We start from the raw sequence: 24929 nt of genomic DNA on the forward strand, positions 1-24929 counted from the left end.
GAACATTGTTAATGTTCTAGGAAGGAAATTGTGATGGCACGATCTTTACTTGTCAAATTACTAGAATACCTTGGAAAAGGCCGAATCATCAAGAAATATTTTCTTGATATTTTAGAGGTTAAATAGAATACAAGAGTCGTATAACATGGCACATGATGATATTATGATCTGTGAATCATCACGTTCCATTTAGAAACTCAGCATGACTTACTGTAATATAATCACGTTGATCAAGTGTCATTATATTATACTAATTCATGCTTCAGTTCCCAACACTACTTCAAAATATTCCTATTTTAAACTTGAATGTTTCAGAATTTAGAAACTAAAATAGTTTCTTTTATGATGTAATACAGATAGCGCAAAGAGGTAAATGATTTCAAATAAGAAAAATTAAGAAAATATCTTCAGAAATATGGAGGATATTTATAATGAAAGATATGATGATATTTTAGAATTTCTAATATCAGAGGATGATGAAGAATATTGTCCGCAGGGGTTTAGAGTCAGGAGCAAGGTATTCGTTAATGACTTCAGCAGGTACTGAATCATTTGGATCCTTTGAAGTCGGGTTCAGTCTTTGTAATTTGTCCAAAGCCTCCTTCCTACTTTGCTCAATCCGTTTTCCAGTTCCAAAACTTCTCTTTTTCTGCGCTTTGCCATCACACTTCATCATTATCATTCAGCTTTTACCGTTTAAAGTCGTTTTTAGTTTTTGCTGCTTCATCAGCATTTTTTCCATTTTCGGAGAACCAATTCTTAGTTCGGAGTGTTTTTCAGAAACTTCACATTCAAATTAAGTCCAGAAGATAGATGTTATATATACACATATAACTGTTGGCGTAGACATGCTGCGAGATTTCAAAATACTGATTGCTAATTTCCAATGATTCGTATGGCAATTCTCATTACAAGATGCGAATGAGTAAATGATGGGGTTTCAATAAATAATTATAATGACTTTTTGGAGAGGCTAAAGTCAAAGGGTAATGAAGTTGTTGGTACATCTGCTAATAATGTGGTGGAATGTAAAAGGTTCCCTGGTAACGATGGTGTATATCTCAAGGTTATAATAAGGTTAGTCTGACTGAAAAGTCAAAGTTGACTTGCTGGAGCTGTGACAAAACTGGCTACTTTGAATAGGAGTCGCAAAGTTATTTTTGCTAATAAATGCCAAAGAATCTGACGCGGATACGTTGTTTAAACTTTTACTTTGGTTTCAAGAGTTTTTCGGGTACATAACTGTGGGTAACATGTGGTTGGATCATCATCTCGATTGCTCATCATTCGAAGTGTCTTCAGAAATTTTCGAAGGATTTGAACACAGATTGTAATCGTTAACATACATTTGATGTTCTAACACAGTTTTGAAGTCAAAATATAGCTTGTGAAAGATGTAAGGATCTAAGAGTGATGATTTTGGTCATATCTCGAGTTGAATTTTGAGATTTCAAAATCAGAATATGTAATTAAATTTTGAATGAGTATGGTTGTTTTAATTTCAATAAAAGAATGTATATTGTTGTGAAAGTAGCGAGTATAATGGATAATTTGCTGAATCAGATTCGAAGAATGTAACATATTAATTGTGAGTTTATATATCTCTCGGGTATTACCTACCCGTTAAAAAAAATTTCACAATTAATATTTTGTACAAAGGAATTTTATTACAATCTTTATGAAAATATATATATGTATATTTTCTTCAGATGTAACATAGATTTAATGAGTTAATGTTAAATTAAACTCATTTGATTTATGGTTGAAACTAGAATTTAATAATCCCTAAAGTCTTTAAAAAGTACATAACTTTTACGCAGTATTTCTTTAATGACATTGAAATTATGAATCAATACTTCGTTATTTGTTGATGTATGATGTTCGGTTCGTGGAATTCTTGTGAATTTAGTAAAGTACGAATGATGTTATCTGAAAAGTTTCGGGTACATCGATGATGAAATTGTAAAATCAAATATATACTTGATTTATTATGAATTGGAATTTGTTGAATTGCGACAGAGATTGTAGTTAACGCTGGTTAAGTTGCGGCCGAAGGACGTACATTATTGCATATTTGTAATATGAATTAACCGAGTAGTTAAGATTCACACACAATAGTTTAGCACGGAAAGATTTATTTCAAAAAAAAAAAAAAAATATATATATATATATATATATATATATAAATATAATATACATATAATTTCTTGAGAGGGAATGAGTTAATTCTTCATAACTCGTTGATACAATATACACGTTATTGATTCGTAATGATGTCCACAGTGATTCTTGAACTGACGGAGTTTGTGATGTTATCTGTGTTGTTGATTCGGATGTTGACTGTACTGACGATGCTGGTAACGCTGACGTTACTGTTGATGCTGTTGGTAAAGCAAGTTTAGCTTGTTAATCACACACCATTTTTGTTAGGGTTTCTACTCTTCCTTCTATCATTTTGGTTCGCTTAACTGATTTATGGTTAGGGCTAGATTAGATAATCTCTAAGACTTTAGAGATTACATAATCGCCGCAGAATGTTTCTCCAATGAAGTTATGAATTAATACTTCGTCAATTATTGTTGTTGGTACTCCTTGGTATCTATGGTGCGTATGACGTTGATGCTCGTGGGACAGATTGTGAAGTTGAGGTTTACGACGCGGTTATGGTTGGAGGTGGTAATGGTACTATTGGCGTTGATGATGGTGGTACTGGTTATGCTGTTGATGCTGCTGCTGGTGTTTGTAACCTCTGCACCATATTCTCCAAAGCCACTACCCGAGCGCGAAGCTCGTTGACTTCTTCTATTACACCGGGGTGATTGTCGGTTCGGACGAGCGGATAAATAAAATCTAAAATTTGATGTAATATATAATCGTGACGAGATACTCTGGAAATGAGCGAGAAAATGGTGTTTCGGACAGGTTCTCCTGTAAGTGCTTCAGGTTCTTCGTCAAGAGGGCAATATGGTGGATGGAAGGGATCACCTTCTTCTTGTTTCCAATGATTGAGGAGACTACGAACCCATCCCCAATTCATCCAGAATAGGTGATGACTGATTGGTTGATCTATTCCGGTCACAATGCTTTCGGAGCTTGAATGGGATTCCATTTCGGAATCTGAGTGACTTGAACTGATGACGAATTCCATTTCGTACGATTGAATAAAGGATTTTTTTTTTTCGATATGAAATGATTTTGGCTAACGGATGGTATTCTAATTACATAGATATATATATATATATATATATATATATATATATATATATATATATATATATATATATATATATATATATATATATATATATATATATATATATATATATATATATATATATATATATATATATATAGATCAAAAGATTTCGTAGATTACGGAGGACTTTGCGGGATATGTCAGGCAAAGTTTAAAGTAACAGATACGATAAGATATGATTTAGCAGATATGCTAAGATATGAATTTTTGTCTATGCACTATTCATGCAATCAATGCAGCAAGACGTGTCTTAGACTAAAAATGATAAACAGGTAATTTCCTGAGGATGATAAGTAGTTAATTTTCGACACAAAATGATAAGCAAAACTTTTGACATGCAGACACGGTCGAAGTCCAGACTCACTAATGCATCCTATCGACTTATCAGTTAGACACACTAATGCAGACCTGGTTCGCTAAGACCACCGCTCTGATACCAACTGAAAGGACCCGTTCATATACATTATAAACGATTCACAATAGTTGATTACATTGCGAGGTATTTGACCTCTATATGATACATTTTACAAACATTGCATTCGTTTTTAAAAGACAATCTTTCTTTACATCGAAAATTGACAGGCATGCATACCATTTCATAATATCCACTATCCAACTATAAATTGATTTAATAATAATCTTTGATGAACTCAATGACTCGAATGCAACGTTCTTCGAAATATGCTATGAAAGACTCCAAGTAATATCTTTAAAATGAGCAAATGCACAGCGGAAGATTTCTTTAACACCTGAGAATAAACATGCTTTAAAGTGTCAACCAAAAGGTTGGTGAGTTCATTAGTTTATCATAATCATTTATTTCCATCATTTTAATAGACCACAAGAATTTCATTTCCAGTTCTCATAAATATACGTCCCATGCATAGAGACAAAAATAATCATTCATATGGTGAACACCTGGTAACCGACATTAACTTGATACATATAAGAATATCCCCTATCATTCCGGGATCCTCCTTCGGACATGATATAAATTTCGAAGTACTAAAGCATCCGGTACTTTGGATGGGGTTTGTTAGGCCCAATAGATCTATCTTTAGGATTCGCGTCAATTAGGGTGTCTGTTCCCTAATTCTTAGATTACCAGACTTTAATAAAAAGGGGCATATTCGATTTCGATAATTCAACCATAGAACGTAGTTTCAATTACTTGTGTCTATTTCGTCAAACATTTATAAAAGCGCATGTATTCTCAGTCCCAAAACTATAAAGGGTAAAAAGGCAAATGAAACTCACCATACTGTATTTCGTAGTAAAAATACATATAACGTCATTGAACAAGTGCAAGGTTGACCTCGGATTCACGAACCTAAATTAATTATATATATTTATGTGTTGGTCAATATTTGTCTAACAAATTAGGTTAAGTCATAGTGTACCACAATCCTAATGCTCGAGACTAATATGCAAAAGTCAACAAAAGTAAATTTGACTCAAAATAATTTCCAAAAATCTATACATGATTAATATATAGTTTAAATATCGTCATTTTATATTTTTAAATATTTTTAAAAGATTTATTAGAGTAAATAATATAATTTATTTATTAATAAATAAAATTTTATATTAAATTTATATAATAAAATATTTACTTTTATATATATTAAGTAATAAAATTTATAGGGTTCATTTAATATCATAAAGATAATATGATAGGTATTATTAAAGTAAGTTATTACACGTAGTAAAATATGTTTGTATCACATATTTATTTGATAAAATAATATCTATAATGATAGTAAGTAAAAGTTGTATTATTTTGTAATAATAATTATTATTATAAAAATATCAATATTTATAATTACTAAGATGACATTATGATAAAACGATAATTCTAATTATGATAACTTTAATATTTACGATAATTTTTAATATTATATTTAAAATAATAATTCTATTTAAAATAATAATAATAATGATATTTTATAGTAACAATGACATTTCTATTAAAATGATAATTTTTGTTAAAATGATAGTTTTAATACTAACGATACTTTTAATAATAATAGTAATGATAAAAATAATAAGAACGATAATTTTATCTAAATCAATATCTTATAATATTTTAATTTCATCATGATACTCTTACTCATTATTTCCTAATCGTTTCGTTTAATAGCTTTTAATCGTCTTTTATATCGTGTTCATAATAATGATAATAATAGTAATCAAAATAATTAGGTGTTACAAATATTTGTTTTAAATACACTAATATTAATAATGATAGTTACTATAACATTATTAACGATAATACTAATAATTATCTTAATGATAATATAGTAATAATAATAATAACAATAACAATAACCATTTTTAAATAATGATATATATATTAATAACGATAATAATAATAATAATACTAATAATAATAATAATAATAATAATTGGATAATAATAATAATACTAATTATAACTTTAACGATAATAATGATAGTAATAATAAAAAAAATAACAATTTTTAATGATAAATCCCTTTTATTGATAAAGATAATAATAATCATAATAATAAGATAAAACTAGAACGACGATAAAAACGACGATAATAATAATCATTTTTAATAAAAATATCGAAAATTCAATTGATTATAACTTCTAATCCGTTCATCGAAACCATTCGATATCTAAAGGAAAAGTTCTTAATTTTTCGCTAGCTTTCCAAGGACATGCATATCTTATACCTTATCTCAACCGCAAGTGTAACTAATTCAACATTCAACCTAACCTGTCTAAGGGCAATATTAAAAGTACAAGCATGCATAATCCTAAATACTCGAGCACTAGTCAGGGATACACTATTAGTATGTAAAAGTTAAATTATGAGTACTCACGTATCAATATTGAGATTCAATATTGCAGGAAAGGTACGTAGATGCAACGGAAATGATAAACACTATATTGACCGCACGAGCATACCCATGAACCATACTCAATCACCTCCATAGCTATAACCCATAATTTCCTTAATCCTATCCCACTCGAAAAACAATTTCGAAATCACTCGGACAGCACTCCGTCGTAATATTTTATGTATACTAATAATTTCTTGAAATAATACGGAGTAAATATATATATATGTAAATCGATTGAGAGAGTTTAGAGAAAAATATTTTCAAGTTTCTATGAAATAATGAAACCTATTGAATTCTATTTATAATAGATTTTTGAATTATTAAAGTGAATTATTAAAGTATGAATTATTAAAGTGAATTATTAAAGTATGAATTATTAAAGTGAATTATTAAAGTATGAATTATTAAAGTGAATTATTAAAGTTAAAGTAAAGTAAAAATAAAGTAAAGGTAAAGTTTAAGTATAGTAAAAGTATAAAACTATGTACGTATAATACGCGTATAAATATATATAATATTAATTTAAATCGTTATATATATAAAATAAAATATAAATATCGTTATCTTTATCATACTAGTTAAGTAATGAGTTGTCAAAAGTGGTTCTAGATATTTATAAAAGTTATATACGTTTTAATAATAAAGTTCTTTTTAAACTAAAAACGTTTTTGTACGTTTAAAACTAAATAGATCAATCGAGTCTTTATGAGATTCAATCTTCCACTATCCTTTGTCTAGTTCTCAATGATTGACAATTTGTTCTTATTTATAAATCACTTTACCATTTTCCGAATATTGTTAAAATGGAAAGATTTCTCAAATCAACGTAGGCCTTTCAACAGAGACTTGTAATCATAATTCAATATATCTGATAATTTAATCATTTGATCTTATCTTCTAATTCCATTGATAAACATTTTGAAACAGATACAATCATATAAAGTATTTAATCTAATATTTTGTTTACGTTTCAAGTTATAATATATATACACATATATATATATATATATATATATATATATATATATATATATATATATATATATATATATATATATATAATCATATTCGTTTAATGGTTCGTGAATCGTTGAAACTTGGTCGAAGTTGAATGAATGTATGAACATAGTTTAAAATTCTTGAAACTTAACTTAACAAATATTGCTTATCGTGTCGAAAACATATAAAGATTAAAGTTTAAATTTGGTTGGAAATTTCCGGGTTGTCACAGTGTTAATGAAACAAGCTTAATATATGGTTCCTTATAAGAGGGCTATATAAGGAACCTAAGTAGTCCTAATTAGATAGTCATTGCATTGTAAACTAGTTTAAGAAGATGTGGAATTATAATATACCGAAACTCTCTAATACCGAATCTATTAACTATTCACCCGAATCTCATTCTATCTCTTGTTTCTTCAATTATCATCATGATCTGACCTATCATTTGGTATTAGAGCTTCCAGGTAGTGATTCTACATCACTATATCGATCCAGAGATTGAAGATTACAAGATTTGAACTCATTCGGTTAGATTTCATCACATTCAGTTTCATCGAATTTGATAATCTGACGTTCAGATTTGTGTGAAAAGCTCATCGAAGGTTTATTAGATATATTAGAAAGTTTTTCGATCATCAAAACAGCATTACGACATCTATTATGGAGATTCAAGTAATTTTTTGGAGTTCATGGCTAAAACTCTCTATTTCGGTAAATTTATGCTTGTGTCTGTGTTCTAGTGAAGATCAGTGGATTCAGTTGTGTTCGTGAGGTGATTAGGCATAAGTTTGACGGTTTGATTTCATCAATTACTGGAGTTTTGATCTTCATTCAGTATTTCAACTACCTCACCAAATCTGCTTCATCTCAAAAATTCAATTAAGGTGTTACTGATTGTGGTGTGTTTGTGATTCAGTCACATTCGGTTTGATAATACGCAGCTAATTCAAGTGGTTTTAGCAGAATTTTGATCAATTATCTATGTTTCACACTTAGATTCGGTTTGTCAACTGCTACAGTGGACATTCGGTTTAAACATTTCGTTGATTTGATATTTCACTTGTTACTAACTTGTTTCCTTTTGCAGAATGGTTACCGAATTTAATTCAAAGTGTTAAGCATTGGGTTGGATTCATCCGTTTGTGATTCATTACAGAATCTGTGTTACCGAATCAGATACCAAAATCGAATCTCAGATATACTTGTTATATTTTGAGGTTTAAGTGCTCTAAGGTTGCTAATCTTACACTTACCGAATCTGTGTGAGAATCTTATCATTTTATCATAATCTGGTACATAATTTGATATACCGAATCTGCTACAGTACAAAAACTGATACCGAACCCGAATCTGCTACAGTACCAAAACCAAACCTGACACTGAACCTGAATATGACAATATTCCTTTATTGTTAGAGTTTTAATCAGTTACTTGGATTTTTGTGACTTACCGAATGCCTTACCGAATCTACCTCAGTTCTTATCAAAATGTCTACTCAAGATACCTTGATCATTGGATCCGATACCAGACCTCCTGTTCTGTTTGATGGCAAGTATTATCAGTGGCTACATCATATCACTCAGTACATAGACTACAAGGGTGAGAAGGGAAAGTACATTTGGGCTTTTTTAAGAGATGGACCAGTTACTGAATTTCATCCGAAAACCGGTCTACCAATTCCAGTTTATGAACTCTCGGGTGAGAAACGTGAATGTGCTCAGGGTGATATGGAGGCGACGAACATCATTATGCAAGCTATCCCGTATGAATTTTTTGAAAATGTTGATAGTAACTCATCTGCTAAGGACATATGGGATGAGATCAGGAGACAACAAGAAGGTTATGACATGACTAATGTCACTAAGTTGAATAAGGCCTTGGGACTTTATGAAGATTTCTGGCAGGAACCTGATGAACTACTCAAGGATACCTATCGACCTTTCAATGGTGTTCTGAATGAGTTGAAGAAGTGCAAAATCATTAAGTTGAATGTTGAGATCAATATGAAGTTTCTCAAAAAACTTAATTATGATTGGACTCCTTATGGAACTATCATTCAAACCACCAAGGAGATTTATAAGCTGAACATTCATGAGCTTGTTGGGGTTCTTATGCATTATAAACCTGTTGTGTCTACCCTTCAAGAGGAAAGGAAAGAGTCTTCTCCGGGTGATCCACTTACCCTCATTGCTAAGAAGAAGAGCAAATCCTACATCACTTCCAAAGGCTTATCAAACAAACTGCTTGTTGAAGAGTCACCTGATTCTGAAGAAATCAACCTTTCGGATATTGATGACCCTAACCTTGAACTAATCAAGATGGCAGCTTTGTTCACCAAAGCCTTGAACAAGTACAAGTTTAAAGGCAAATCAAGCAGCTAACACAAGAATTCATCTTCTTCCTCCTACTACAAGAAACCTGACTTCTCAAAACCTCAACATTCTGATGATTCAAAGAAGGAAGATTCAATCTACTATAATTGTGGGAAAGGTGGCCATTTCTCCCGTGAATGAAAAATGCCAAAGAAGAAGGATACAACTTACTACAAGAAGAAAATGTTGTTGGCAAAGGTTATGGAGACTAGGGGAGAGCTGAAACCAGTTGATGATACTTGGTTCAATTGGACTGATGATTCAGATCCGAGGAGGAACATGTGAATGTCTGCAAGGTGACCAAGCTTATCTAAGCTAAGGAAGCAATGGAGAATTCTGACTCAACATCTGATGATGATGAGGTGCAAATTACTGAAATCCTAACTGATTTTGTGAACATGTAAAAGTCATTGATGAAGAGTTTAGTCTCAATCATTAAAGAAGTTAAAGGTTTGAAAACTGAAAATAAAACATTAAAAGAGAAAATCAAACTAAATGAGACTAAACCTTCATCATCATCAAATTCACAATCGAAAGTGAATCGTTTAAGAACCCAACTCATTGCAATGGATACTGAGTTGGACGAACTTAAGAAATCAATTCTTTCGATTAAAATTGAAAGAACTGATTATCGATAAAAATCTGAACGTCTTGCGGAAAAGGTTCAATTCTTAGAAAAAGATATGTCTGACCTAAAGGAACAACATGAACCCACAATTTCCAAGTTGAATAAGAAAATTGTTCAATTGGAAGAAACCATAATTAAAAAGAAATATGAAATTTCACTATTTAATAAAGATGTGATTCAAATGAAACCTCAACTTGCTCGATATGAAGATAAACTTTATCGAACTGAGAAATCAAAGGCTATAATTGAAATGGAACTTTCATAGCAAACAATCTTTATGAATAGATCGAACACTATTCATGGTGATAAGTGGGGGGTTGGGATGAAGATCCCAAGACGTTGGACGGAATTCTAAAAAGGTTTCCGGCTTATACCATTCTGATTACATTCAAGCTGGTTTATCAAAGCATTTTGTTCATGCTTCTGATGCTGAAATTGATGTTATTATTGCTAATCGATCATCCATGAAATATGCTCAAATTAGCTTGATGTATGAAAAAAATAAATGTTAAAATAGGAAAACCTAATCGTAGTTTCTTACAAGAACTAGTTAAACATGAACAGAATATGCAACATGCTAATTATGTGCCTACACATAGATTGGTTTACATTGTACACTCATGCTAGAAAAATACATTTTAATGCTTGAGAATAAAGTTTTTGGAAAACTTAGTTCTAAAATTACCATAGATGAAGTGTATGACCAACCTACTATCGAAGCAAAACCAACTCTACCAGCCTTAAATGCATGTCCTGTACCAAAAGGTCAAATCGGTGAAGACCTACCACATGAACTAAATGACTTAACCAACAAGTTTGCAACCAAATTAAATAACATGGAACAGAAGTTGAAAATTGCTAAGTCAAAATCACAAGGTCACAAGGCTTTAGATATAAAGGTAGAACCTAAGGTAGAACCAAAAGTTGAACCTAAGGTAGAACCAAATGAAGAAAAGCTTGAAAAGAAAGATTTGCATCATCTAGTTGATACACTTGAAAGAGAAAATGTTGAATTACAACTTAGATTTAAATCTTTGAAACAAAGGCTTCAAATGTGTGATAAACTACCTCCACTTCCTAGGAAAGAATGCACTTATGCTTTTAGGGAAGGTGAAGTCTTAGTTTCTGCTGAGGACTTATGTCTTGAGATTCAAAGTTTAAATCATAAAATAGTTCTACTAAAGCAGGATAACACACATAAGCATGATTCTCCAAAAGAACACACACTCACAATGATTCTGTTTATGTGAACAAAGTTTCTAAATGTCCTGGTGGGATTGATAAGAAGGTTAAGGGGACAACACAATCTACTAACTCTACACCCATTACTATTCTTAAAAATCCTTTACGTTCTCAATTGGGAAAAAGTGTTTCAAATGTTGTACCTTCAAAGCAGTATATTGTTAAGAAGGTTCATCATCAAGATGGCTCTTATTCTACTAAACAACTTCTTATGATGTTAATGTCAAATCATACAAAGGAAAGTCTTTTAAAGAACCCAGTGAAGTCTAAACAATACATGAGTCAAAAACCTGATTTGAGTGAGTATGATCACAATGAACATCAAATCAAAATGGTAATTTTGAAAACTCAATCGTCTCACATGTTAATCAAAAAGTTTGGACGTCTAACTAACAAAGGTGTTTTTCGTGTCACAGTTATAATCCAAACTTGAATTACAAGTCCATATGGGTATTTAAGTCAAAGACTAAGAAAGTAGCAAACAAAACCAAGAAATCTGCTAGTCGACCTAGGAAACATCTCATGTGTTTCATTTTACATCTATGAACAAAACATCTACTTGGAATAACGTGTGTGTTAAGACTTTTGATGATTCTGTAAAACTTGAGATTGCTTATGCTGATAGTTCATGCAATGTACTTTTTAATGATGTTTTACAATCTAAATTGCATGATGCATTACGTGTTACATATTTGTGTGATCCAAAGTCATATGTTGGTACTAACCGTAAAGGACCCAAGAAACTTTGGGTACCTAAACTCTAGGAAAATAAACATTTACAGGGTTTCGAAATCTGTGTGTGGTATATCGACTCTGGTTGTTCTCGACACATGACGGGCAATAAATTCTTTCTCATGAATTTTATTGACAAATTCCTAGGAACGGTGCAATCCACTGACGGAAACGATCTGCTTGTTGGTAAACGTAGTGCTTCACTTTATACTATTGACCTAGATCATGCACCAACAAATGGTAATTTGTGTTTGGTTGCTAGATCTACAAAGAAAATTTGTAGTTATGGCATCACTGGATGTCTCACCTGAATTAAAAGGGTATCAATCGACTAGTCTCTAAAGACTTAGTTGATGGTATTCCTAGCTTTTAATATGATAAGTATCATGTGTATCCATCCTATGTAATGGGTAAACTTATCCGAACTAATCATCCGCTTAAGCAAGTCCCAAGTACTTCAACTTCTTTGCAATTATTGAATATTGACTTATGTAGACCCATGAGGGTTTCTAGCCTCGGTGGCTAGAAATATGTGCTTGTCAAGTTGATGATTATACACGATTTACATGGACTTTTATTTTGTGGACTAAATCTGAAACCACCCATTGAGTTCATTAAAACGCTCTTTTAACAAACATGTTAGGAGCATCCGAACTGATAATGGGACGAAATTTAAAAATGACCTTTTTGATAGTTACATAAAAGACCAAGGCATTGAACATCAACTGTTGCAAGAACCCCCCCCCCCCCCCAACAAAATAGAGTAGTCGAACGACGTAACTGTACATTTTGCAAGGCAGCATGAACAATGCTTGCCTACTCTAAATTACCTCCAAAAATGTGGGGGAGAGGCCATTTCAGCTGCATGTTATACCCAAAATCGTTGTATTATAAATAAACTTTTTGATAAAACTCGTTATGATTTGCTATATGGTAGACGCCCGAACGTGAAATATTTCCGTGTATTGGGTTGTATATGTTATGTTCTTAACGATTTTTACAGCCTCGGAAATTTTGATGCTTATGGCGATCAGGCCATATTTCTCGGTTTCTCGTCGAACAAAGTGGCTTATCGTGTTTATCACAAAAGAACAAGGACGTTAAACGAAAGCATTAATGTTCGTTTTGATGAGTTATCGGGAATGGCTTTTGAACATCTCAGTTCAAAACCCGATCCGAACCTGGCTACTACATCTTTCACACGTAACTTAATTTTCTCGAAGAAGGGTGTTCCTACGGTAACTACAGGGGAACTGGATATCTTGTTTGATTCCTTATATTCTCCTCAACGGAACTCAAATGTTCATGCCGTGCCGAAAACACCAGCACAATCAATTACCATTGAGACACAACAAAGTCTCATTGATGAAGATACAACACCAACTGATTCACCAGTGGTGTCTTCATCCTCCCTCCCACCTCCTGATGCTAACCTTGACCCGCTCCAAGATGCATCATTTGATATAACTCCAGATATTTCTCTAGAAATTCAACCCGACCCATTAGACTCTCTTACTTCATAACAACAAGAAGATCACACACCAACCAATGGAATAAAAGTCATCCAATTGATCTTATTATTGGTGATGCTACTACTCCAGTTACAACTCAAGGGCTACTCAGAATATGTGTTTGTATACTGCCTTTCTGAGTAAGATTGAACTAATTTCGGTGGCTCAAGCCTTACTTGATCCAAACTGGGTGATAGCTATGCAAGAAGAAATAGGTCAATTTGAACGTTTGAAAGTATAGTGGTTAGTTCCAAAACAAACGGATCAAAAACCAATCGGTGTGAAGTGGTTCTTTAAAATCAAGAAAGATTCTGATGGGGTTGTTGTTCGAAATAAGGCACGACTTGTGGCTAAGGGTTACAGACAACAAGAGGGTATTGACTATGATGAAACGTTTGCTCCGGTTGCAAAGATTGAGGCTATTCGTCTTTTTCTTGATTATGCTTCTGATATGAAGTTCACGGTGTTTCAAATGGATGTCAAAACTGCTTTTCTGAATGGTCATCTTCAAGAGGAAGTTTATGTTGATCAACCTGAAGGCTTCGTTGATCCTATTCATCCAAAACACGTATACTACTTGGAGAAAGCTTTGTACGGTCTAAAGCAAGCACCGCGTGCATGGTATGAGACCTTGACAAAGTATTTGCTGGAAAATGGCTTCTCACATGGAACAATTAACACAACGCTCTTCATCCGTAAAAATCACGGTCACATCCTTTTAGTTCAAATTTACGTTGATGATATCATTTTTGGATCCACGTCCCCGGTCTTATGCAAAGAATTTGGTGACCTTTTGGCTAACAAATTCAAAATGAGCATGCTTGACCAACTTAATTTTTTCTTGGGGTTACATGTCAAACAATTACCCAATGGGAATTTTATCAGTCAAACCAAATACATTCACGATATGTTAAAACGTTTTAAAATGACTGGTTTAAAATCCATGACAACCCCAATGAGGAAATTGGTGGATGTTTATGAAAAAGGGAAACCCTATGATATAACTCTTTATTGAAGCATGGTTGGTTCTCTAATGTATTTGGATATTAGGAGACCGGATATTACACTTACTATAACGGTCTGTGCTCGATTTCAGTCTAACCCAAAAGAAATCACACTCCAAAGCAGTGGTTAGAATTTTCTAATACCTTAAAAGTACACCTAACCTTGGAATCTGGTATCCTCATAGATCTGATTTTAATCTTAATGCTTATACGGATGCGGATCATGGAGGTTGTCATGGTGATAGAAAAAGCACATCTGGATCAATTCAGATGTTGGGGAGTAGATTAGTTGGTTGGTCATCTAAAAAAACAAACTGTGTTTCATTGGCAATAGCTGAGTCGGAGTACATTGCTGCAGCTCACTGTTGTTTACAAGTTTTGTAGATGCAAACTCAACTATTAGACTATGGATTTAAGATCACTAAGAGCCCAATATACTGTGATTACCAAAGTGCAATTGCAATTACTAGCAACTCGTTCCAACATTCTAAGACCAAACACATACATATTCGTTATCACTTTATCAAGGACCATGTAAAAAAGAGAGAGATGTAGAATTATACTTCATGTCTACAAAAGTACAATTAGCTGACATGTTTACCAAACCTTTGGATGTTAGGCTAAAGTTCTTGATTCAACAAATAGTCATGGTGGAGTATAGTGCTTAATTCCTTCATACTATTGGTACTTAAACCCGGGATCATGTGTTTAGGGGGAGTATATACTTTCTAGGGGGAGCAACTGAACTCCAATGCTTTAGATACTATCTTTCTAGGGGGAGCTTTTAATTTTATGATAACTCCCTGAGCTTACATTTCAATAGTTATGAAAGGGGGATGTAACTGATTGATACCTTAATTCAAGGGGGACTTAATAATTTTCCGGTGGAAAGATCAAAATGCAGATTTACTTCACTATATATCACATTTTGAGGGGGAGAAAGAGAGAAAATGATAAAGAAAATTGATTTTCAAAAAGTGAATTCATAAAAACTTGTGTTTTTAAATGATAAAATTCACTTTGTCTTGTATATATCTCAGTATGCAACCCGTTTAACAATTAGTATCACGGTAGATTTGTACTTTGTACATATTTCAAAATTCAATAAGTAGAATCTTAATTTTTGAAAAATTCTAAAAGCTGGAAAAGTTTAAAATCCAAAAAGATTTGATTTTTCTGGAATATATGCTACTTTTAGCATGTTACCGAATCTGACAACCTTTTGGTTGTCAGATTCGGTATGTCCCAAAATATTCAGATTCACTAAATCTTAAAATTTCATGAAAGTTTATAAACTTGTGCTTAAAATTCATTCCGATTCACCAAGGTTTGAATTAAAAAATGTATGAAAACACTTAATGGACCGACATTCGGTTCCTAAGGCCCATTCGGTATGAAATTCGGTTAGGCCCAAGTTTGACCCAGATTCGGTCTATAAATATAAGAGTCAAAGTCAAATCTTTTACTTTTCATATTCTAAAGCAAACTGAATCTGAGCCCAATCTACCGAATCCGAGTCTATTTTCACTCAAATCTTTGGTAAATCTTTCTTTGAATCAATTTTTTATGTGTGAATACATAGATCTGAGTCGTATGATTGTTATACAAACAAAATCTTTTAATATCTTCATGATTAGATAACATAATTGGTTGGATCTAAGAAAACCGAATATGATATTATGAACACTGATTTCAAAGATTAAACAGATTTGATAACATAGATGATGTTGTTTGAGTTTAAAATGATGGATGATATGTGAAAGAAACTTGAAAACGACTTATACAGCATGATCAATTATAGTTTAATGGATTCTGTACATACCGAATTTGTTCAAGCTACAGTTACCGAATCTGTTCTAACTGTTATATGCTTATCTGATTGTTCTGAGTTTAAAAGTGATTCTGATCATGAACTTAATGAAAATATGATTAGAGATGCATGTTTATAGATTATACATGAAGTTTTAATGCTACCGAATCTACCATGTTTATTGATACTGAATCTGTTAATTTTGTGGTTAGATTTTAAACATTATACGTATGATTTGTATTTGTTTAATCTTGCATGCTAATCTAGTTCATAAATGTGAAGGGATGAGTATTTTTGGTAACCGAATATGAGAAGTTTTAAAGTTACCGAATCTGCTTGATATTGTGTAAATTGACTAAGTGTTGTTAGCATTTTGGTTGCTTTGTTGATTTAATCATGATGAATCCATATCCTATATGATAATACTTGGTGTATTTGAATCTTAAATGTTTTAACATGGATTTCATGGTTGTCAAATACTTGTATATATTTAGAATAAAAGATTTTTATAAGTTATAAAATCCATAAAAAATTTATAAAATTGGAAAATGAAAAAGATTTCAAAGGAAATAAGAATAAAGACATGTGATTATTCTTTACATGTCGTGCTCTTTTATTCTTATCAAGCAGCTCATGATGAACAAGTACTTTATTAATTCTGAGACAAACATTCCTGGAAACTACTGGTTGGCCATACTGGAAAGGTATCACCTCTGGGGTTCTTTGAGCTATTCTGTTAGTGTACCGGAGCAAGATCTAAGGCTTCTGAATAGAACTATTAGATTTGTTAGATTTGTTGAGGCCACACTTCGATCTGTTGCTAACCCTCAAGAGGAACTTGCTCGATTTGAATTTGAACTGAGAGGTGTCAATGGAAGGAGGATGATTACTAAAGTTGATTTCAGGAGGATCCTTCAGCTTCTAGTTGTTAATAATGCTCCTACATTACCCTCCAATGATGCCATGCTGAGCTATGTTTTTAACTTAGGTTATAATGGAGATACCAGTGTCACTGCAGCTAAATTTCAGACGAAATATATCCACTACAGGTGGTATGTGATCTTCTCGATCATCAATAGGTGTTTTCTGATAACACCTAAGGGTTCTGACAGCATGACAATCCCGATGCTGAGGCTGTTCTACTCTTTCACAAGAGTTGAGAATCCAGACTATGTGGAACTACTTTCGGATTTGGTTTAAGCACAAGTTGATAAAACAAGGAAAATATACATTCCTTGTGAATGGTTTTTCTGCTTATTTATAAATGATGCACTAACAACTTGCAGGAATGCCAACATATCTGTTCCAGGATCTCATGGTATGACAATGGTGAGATTTGCGGAGGTGAAAATGAATACTCTAATCTTGTCTAACAGTCAGTTCACAACACCTACACTGGAATGGTTGGTGAGACTAGCTAATCCTTTGGATACTAGAATGTGTCCATACTTTGAAGCTGTAGGTATACCTCTTCCGAACCAGGTACAACAAGAACAAGTTGAACCAGCCGTGGTTCCAACCCCAGAGGTTAGAGAGGAACCTAGAAACCAAACCAGACCAGCTGACACCTCACTTAGGGTAAACCTCAAACGCCCTAGGGTCATCCGACCAACACAACTCATGAGGATCAGAGAACCTAGTCCAACTAGGGATGCACCTACCATTTCAACTACACCAGAAGGGAGTGAACACGATACATCAATAACCGAATCATCTCCTGAACCAATGAAGAAGAAGATACAATTTCAACCTGACGAGATGATTCAGACTCCTCCAACCACCCGCATAACTAGATCTAGGACTTCGACTCCTATCTTACACCAAACTATTACTGAAACCATTGGTGATATGGACCAAGGCTTAGAGACATCTAGGACACCTTCACCCATATCTGTATCACATCCAATAATAACAGTAAACCCTACACTAAATTAGGCTTTGATAGGCAAGAGAGCTGAAATCAAGGATGGTAAAAAGACCACTAAGCCCATCTAAATAATCAGGAACTAAGAATAAATCCTACCTGCAGAGATGTTCCTACATCTAAGGAAGTAAAGTCTTCCTCTGCAGTAAAGTTTGCGTGGACTCAATTGATTGAGGAAACTCATTCATTGAAGTCCAGAACGGCCAAATGGGAGCCGAAAAACCTTGAAAAGGCACCCTGCATATCGGCCGAAAATCCTCTTGATATACTTCATCCTAGTGATGTTGTATTGCCTCAATGTACAACAGGACCTGGAGTTCTGGCTGATCTTGATGAGGGAGATCTGCCACGTCCCATGGAAACGAATCAACATGAAATTCCTTTGAGAAATTTATCAGACTTCCAGCAGACTATTCCTTTGGTTCAAGAAATTGATCCTTTAGTTCAAACCACTTCTCATCTGGATATTGAAACTCAGGGTCTGGGTGTTGAGTCTTTAACTGAAAGAGTCTTTTCCAGCTACAACTCCGGTTGTTAGCCAACCTCCATCAGAAGGGGACAATCTGACTAGTAGTATGTATCAACCCATATATAAGAATAATACCACATCTTTATCCTCAAATGCCTCTAGGAAACTTATACACTTCCACCGACATCACCAACAACATCAGATGTTGCTGCTGCTGTTCCAAATGTTACTTTTCCGCCATCAACCCCACGTTCACCAAATTATTATGAAGCTTTAGAACAATCATACTTCGGTCATATGTTTTCAAACTCAAATCTTGATGCTACACGACATACTTCGCTTCAAGCAATGTTTCATGATCGCTTAAGGCATCCACTTACTTTTTGCTCTTCTCCAATAAGCCCTCAAAGAGATGATGAACATGAAGATTCTGATCCTTAGAATAGCCATGAGGTGGAGATAGGAGTAGATGGAGAATTTCTAACACTGAACATTTCCACTTGGGGTGGTGGTGTGAGGTCTGCTTCAACATCACAAGCTCAAACTGTTGATGTTGAATCTGAGACGATGCAAACTCATGATGATGTGATTGAGAATGTATAGTCTGAGTAAGTGATTATTCTAATTACTAAAACAACTCAAACTAAAGTTGATGGCTGACCAGTTGATGAGGATTTGAACTTAAGTGACTTCTATCTTGAAGAAACTGATGATGATGGATTTTTCTTTCTAAGTGCACTGTCTTCTTTATCTGGTATTCCTGACGTTGTAGAGATAGTTGATGAAGGGAATCCTGATCCTATTATTGAAAGTGATGATGAGGAGGATTCTAGTGATGAAGATGGTGATGGTCAATATGAAAATCCTAACATAGATGATATCTTTGATCATATTGAAGATGAAAATGCTCCAACAGAAAACCCAAAAAATCCTACTGATCAATCAACACATACTACAACATCATCAAGTTCAAATCCGACTAATGTAAATGAGAGTTCAACTTCTGATGCAACAACATCAAGTTCCATAGTTAATTCCTGGTTTAAGTTCAACAACGATTTATTTTTCAAGAATCAGGAACAAAAACTACAATTGGGAGTTGAACATGATTTTCTTACACTGAGAAACACATTCATCGAGGAAAATGCTTACAAAATCTTTCGTATCAACGAGATTCCAAGGAGTGAAAGGTTCACATACATGGGTACACAATTGGTTCTAGCAAATGAACATAAATGGTATCATTTCATATGGAGGAAACATGTCAACAGAAACGAAGATGATTTGTGGTTACAACGGGAACATCGATTGTCAGAGGGTGTTAAGTATAACTCAAGTGGGAGTATAGATAAGTGAAAGTAAAAACGTCTTGAGTCAGTTCCATGTAATAAGGGAAGATGAGAAGGAGTACAAGTTCACAGAAGCTGATTTTCAAAATCTTGACATGCTTAACATCATTCACATCTACAACTACCTCAGTATTCTTGCCATACATCCTTTTGCTAAAACTCAAGCATTGGAAGTGGTAATGAGATACATAATCGAGTCAATTGAACTGATGAGACGTGAGGACTTTCAAATCGGTCTCGAAGCAAATAGGAAAAAGACTCGGATAACTTGTCCGGATCAATCTTTAGAGGGACTGGAGGACATGAGAATGTTTCAGACATTATTTGAACTCGAAAGGTTTGTGTTTGTTAATTCTCAAAAGGAGATGCTGTTCATCAGAACAAATGAGCTGAACAAATATTCCTATGGAACACTCAAAGTCGCACTGAAGTATCTCAAGTTCTGTCAAAGCAAGTTTGATGATATTGACATGAAAATGGGTCTTGGAGAATTTATTAAACACATCAAAGATCGTCTAAAGCTCCGGATCCGTATTATACAATTTGAGAAGAAGGTATTTCAAAGAAATGGATAACTATCCATTACATGAGAGAGATCCAAGAAAAGCATGGGGTACCTGGAAACCGTCAAAGAAGATTTCAGACAATCAAGTCGAATTTTCTGATCTAGCGGGTACAAGATGTAAAGCTACATTTAGACCTCTCAGGTTTATAAAGCAGGATTACATTGTATTTTCACAATTAACACTAAGGGGGATATTGTTAGGACCCCAAAGGTGTATAGTGTTAATGTAAAACAAGCTTAATAGATGGTTCCTTAGAAGAGGGCTATATAAGGAACCTAAGTAGTCCTAATTAGATAGCCATTGCATTGTAAACTAGTTTAAGAAGTTGTGGAATTGTAATATACCGAAACTCTCTAATACTGAATTTGGTAACTGTTCACTCGAATCTCATTCTATCTCTTGTTTCTTCAATTCTCATCATGATCTGACCTATCAGGGGTTGACCTACTTATCTATGTGAATCTGAAACTCACGAGATTCACTACCCCAAGGGTGGTAACGAAAAAAACACAAACGTGCCAAGTGGACCCTAAACTTATAGGTCCATTCCCGCTAAACTTTACACTCACCTTGTCGCCTTGATGAATGCAAACCAAATACGCAATCCGTCAATGGAAAGTACCTATTCCATTTATCACATACACAAACAACACAATTACGGTGGATTACAAACCAACCCAAATTGACACGTAGTGCAATTATGACCTAATTGCACTTCTAAGCACAACCCGTGACCAAACTAACCAATAATCACTTAACACTAGTGAAAATGGTCCTATAACGCCAACTAAACCAAAATACAATTGTTAAACACTTGTCTTCTCCAAATTAACTCACAAACCCTAATTTTGACCCATTTCAAAATCAAGCTTCCAAACTTAATCTTACGAGTTCAAACATCAACACAATCACTAGTTTACACACTTTTAAGTGATTAACACTAACTTTTAGACCTAAACATGGTCAATTAGTCTTCCAAACCAAAACCCACCAAAAATGGGTCTTACACCCAAGTACTAGCAACAACAACTCACTTCATGAGCATCATGGTTTCTCATCAATTTAAACAAAAATCTAACTTGAATATCAAATCAACATATGAAATTTGGAGTTAAAACTTACCACCACTACCAAAATGTAGCCAAGAACGAGATGAACAAATTTAATGCTTGAACTTTGTTGAGAATCAAGCTTCTTCTTCCCCAATGAAAGCTTTCTCTCTCAAGAACTCACTCTCTCTCTCTCTCTCTCAAAATGGTGAGGTGTGAAGATGGAAGAAATGAGGATAAGGATGAGGTTGAACCAGTTTTGTGGCCTAAAATCCGGCACTTTTATGAAATGACTAAAATGCCCCTCATTTATTTGTTATAGAAAAAAACTTCAGCACCCGACCATGTTTTAAGGCGCGGTGCGGCTACCCTGCCCGCGACGCGGCCCTAAGCATAAATTCTCACCAGCCATTTTCCAAAAGATCACCCTTTAGCTCTAGCTCTGAGGCGCGGCACAATCCTTTCCTGCGCGGCGCGGCTTAAAGATGGGAGTGAAAACCGGGATGTTACAAGCAAAGACTCCAAATAATGTCGAGATTCATTTCTTCAAAGTTCTAAGGAAAGGAGTAGAACTTATAAAATCAAAAACCTGAAGACCGCTGGGACCAAGAAACTGAAAATCAAAAGGATGCTTGTTCGTTAAAAAGAAAATTCCCGAAGAAACAAAAGTTTATCGAAATTCTACAAGTGCTTCGCAAAAACATTAGCACTCCTATCTATCCATTTCCAAACTTTAAATCAAGTATTTAAAAAGACTAGTTTACCCTTATTCACCTTAAGAAACTTCACCACTACTCCGAAAACTCCTTTTATCCCTTCACCTTGACAAATAACCTAGAAGCTATGGTTAGCACCACGGTCGTATTAGCAATAAGGATTTGAATCTTTTTCAACCCTATGAAGAATAGTACATCATAATTGGCTATGAGTGAATTCATTTCTTAGATCTATAGGGGACTCCAAATACTAGTATGAATTAAGTGACTCGTGTAAGATAGCCTAAGGTATGTAACCTCCTCGCATGCTTGCAGAGATAGTTATTAACCATAGAACAGAGTACTCACCTTATTTACGATCTTGTAATAAATAGCAAACCGCTTAAGTATGTAACGACCCAACCCGTTATCCAACCGAAAATACTTAAAATATTTTTTTTAAAATGGCCCAGTTTCAGCAATTGGAGCGGCGCACCCCAGGGTGGAGCGGCGCTCCAAAGTGGCCTGTCCACATCTTTCTTTTTTCTTTTTGGCAAAAAGTTCTCCCACTTACTGACACTTTTAGACGAAACGGTTTTCACCACACATAACAATAAGTAAACCTAAGAGATTCCCAAAATAAAATGAGTTTTACAACACCGGGCCCACATCGTTCCGAATTACGAGTTTCTTACAAGATACAAGTTTCGACCACAAAGTTTAATTTCCAAACGACACTTCGAGCAAGTTTGGGGGTTAAACTACCCAAATATTAGTCAAACTTCAAAAGCTATCAACCACAAATGACGATAAGGAAAACCTCTAGTCCCCTAGCTTACCATTGCCCTTCACCGCACCTGAAACTAAAAAGATAAACAACGAGAGGGTAAGCAATATGCTTAGTGAGTGCAATAAGTATACACATGCATATATAATATACCTACTTGCAACCACCTACTCACATGCCACATACATGATAGCAATATAATTAGTGCACGAACTCCAAGTATAAAGCTAATAATCTCCATTACCACAACTAGCATAAACAATAGCATATACTCCAAAATATAATATGCTACACTACAATACATACACAAACTATATGGTTAACCATACGCGCGTCATGGTGCTACCGGCTCCGTGGTTCACACCATACGTAATGCTATGACGCTACCGCCTCTTTGGTTCACATCACTACGCATTTGAGTCATACTCTTTTATAGTGCTACCGGCTCCTTAGTTCACACGTTGGTGTTACCGGCTCCGTGGTTCACACCTCATTTTAAAGTGCTACCTGCTCCTTAGTTCACACTTTGATGCTATCAGCTCCGTGGTTCACACCTCATTTTATAGTGGTACCGGCTCCTTGGTTCACACTTGATGCTACCGGCTCCGTGGTTCACATCACAACTCGAGTCATACTTTAGTCGAGGCGATACCGGCTCCGTGGTTCACACCTCAACACTCATGCTAAAGTTCTACCGGCTCCGTGGTTCACACTACAATACACGTACCATGATGCCACTGGCTCCGTGGTTCGCATCATAGCACACACGCACATACTATGGCATTTCCGGCTCCGTGGATCATACCATAGCACACAAATAAATATACCATATACATACATGCATAAATATCCCACTCACCTCGATTACTTGAAGAGCCAATCCCGCTTGAGCTCCTAATCGTCCAAAAGTAAATCACCTAAGAGATTCACAACAAATAAGCTTTACACCTAAGCTTATACTCAAATCACCATAAGTGCAATTTCGACCATTTACACATGCATTAACTTTGACTAAGTCAAAACTCACCTGAACTTCTCATAATCACAATTAACTTGTGATTATGTTCTAGTAACACATTTTACAAAAGGTTTGATCAACCAATCCCCCATTTGGACTCACGACCTGCTCGAATTGCCATAAAGTGCAATTTACACCTTTTTGCACTTTTAACGATACCCGAAGGTACAAAAATAACGAGACCAATTCCCGCATTCCTGAATTACCTAAATACACCCATTAAACTAAATCATAAGTGTTAAACACCTACCTTACCCAAATTGACACATAAACCCTAATTTTGACCCATTTCAAAATTAATCAACCAAAACACCCAAAAAAGTGGTTCCAACGCTTCCATAACCACTAACACTAGTGAAAATGGTTCCAACAACGCCAACTTAACTAAACTACAAGTTTTAAACACTTGCCTTCACCAAAATCAACTTACAACTCTTATTTGACCCAATTCAAAAATTAAGTTCCCAACAACACCCATTTGGGTTCTTTCAACAACATAATCACTAATCATAGTGATTATACTCAAGTTAAAGCCCTAATCATGGCTAAATCATCAACCAACCCAAAACCCACCAACAACAACAATAAAACCCGATTACTAGCATCACTAAACTCACTTCATGAGTTTAAATGGGTTTCTCAATA

Source organism: Rutidosis leptorrhynchoides, chromosome 7 (assembly GCF_046630445.1).
Source record: "Rutidosis leptorrhynchoides isolate AG116_Rl617_1_P2 chromosome 7, CSIRO_AGI_Rlap_v1, whole genome shotgun sequence".
Taxonomy (NCBI): domain Eukaryota; kingdom Viridiplantae; phylum Streptophyta; class Magnoliopsida; order Asterales; family Asteraceae; genus Rutidosis; species Rutidosis leptorrhynchoides.